The sequence below is a fragment of the Sinocyclocheilus anshuiensis genome, unplaced genomic scaffold (assembly GCF_001515605.1).
Source record: "Sinocyclocheilus anshuiensis isolate Anshui unplaced genomic scaffold, SAMN03320099.WGS_v1.1 scaffold546, whole genome shotgun sequence".
NCBI lineage: Eukaryota > Metazoa > Chordata > Actinopteri > Cypriniformes > Cyprinidae > Sinocyclocheilus > Sinocyclocheilus anshuiensis.
The window spans coordinates 62,200-62,478 of record NW_015542451.1 but is presented as its reverse complement, the minus strand read 5'-3'; the positions used below and the strand labels follow the sequence as shown (position 1 = coordinate 62,478).

General features: G+C 5.0%; 1 protein-coding gene across 1 annotated transcript in view; it reads right to left on the bottom strand.

Moving 5' to 3' along the window:
• Positions 1-279, bottom strand: part of LOC107693640 (canalicular multispecific organic anion transporter 2-like) — a 60,231-nt gene that overhangs the window by 24,800 nt on the left and 35,152 nt on the right. The gene's annotated exons all lie outside the window — the stretch shown is intronic.

The following is a 279-nucleotide window of genomic DNA, read 5'->3' as shown; positions in this document are numbered from 1 at the left end:
TTTTATTTTATTGTATCAGTTTATTATATTATATTATTTTAATATATATTTTTTATTTAATATATTTTATTACATATTTTTAATTATTTTTTTATTTTATTTATTTTGTTATATTTTATTTTACATTTTACATTATTTTATATTTTATTTTATTGTATCAATTTATTTATTATATTATATTAATATATATTTTTATTTAATCTATTTTATTATATATTTTTATTTTATTTATTTTGTTATATTTTTGTTTTATTTTATTTTATTTTATACTTTATTGTT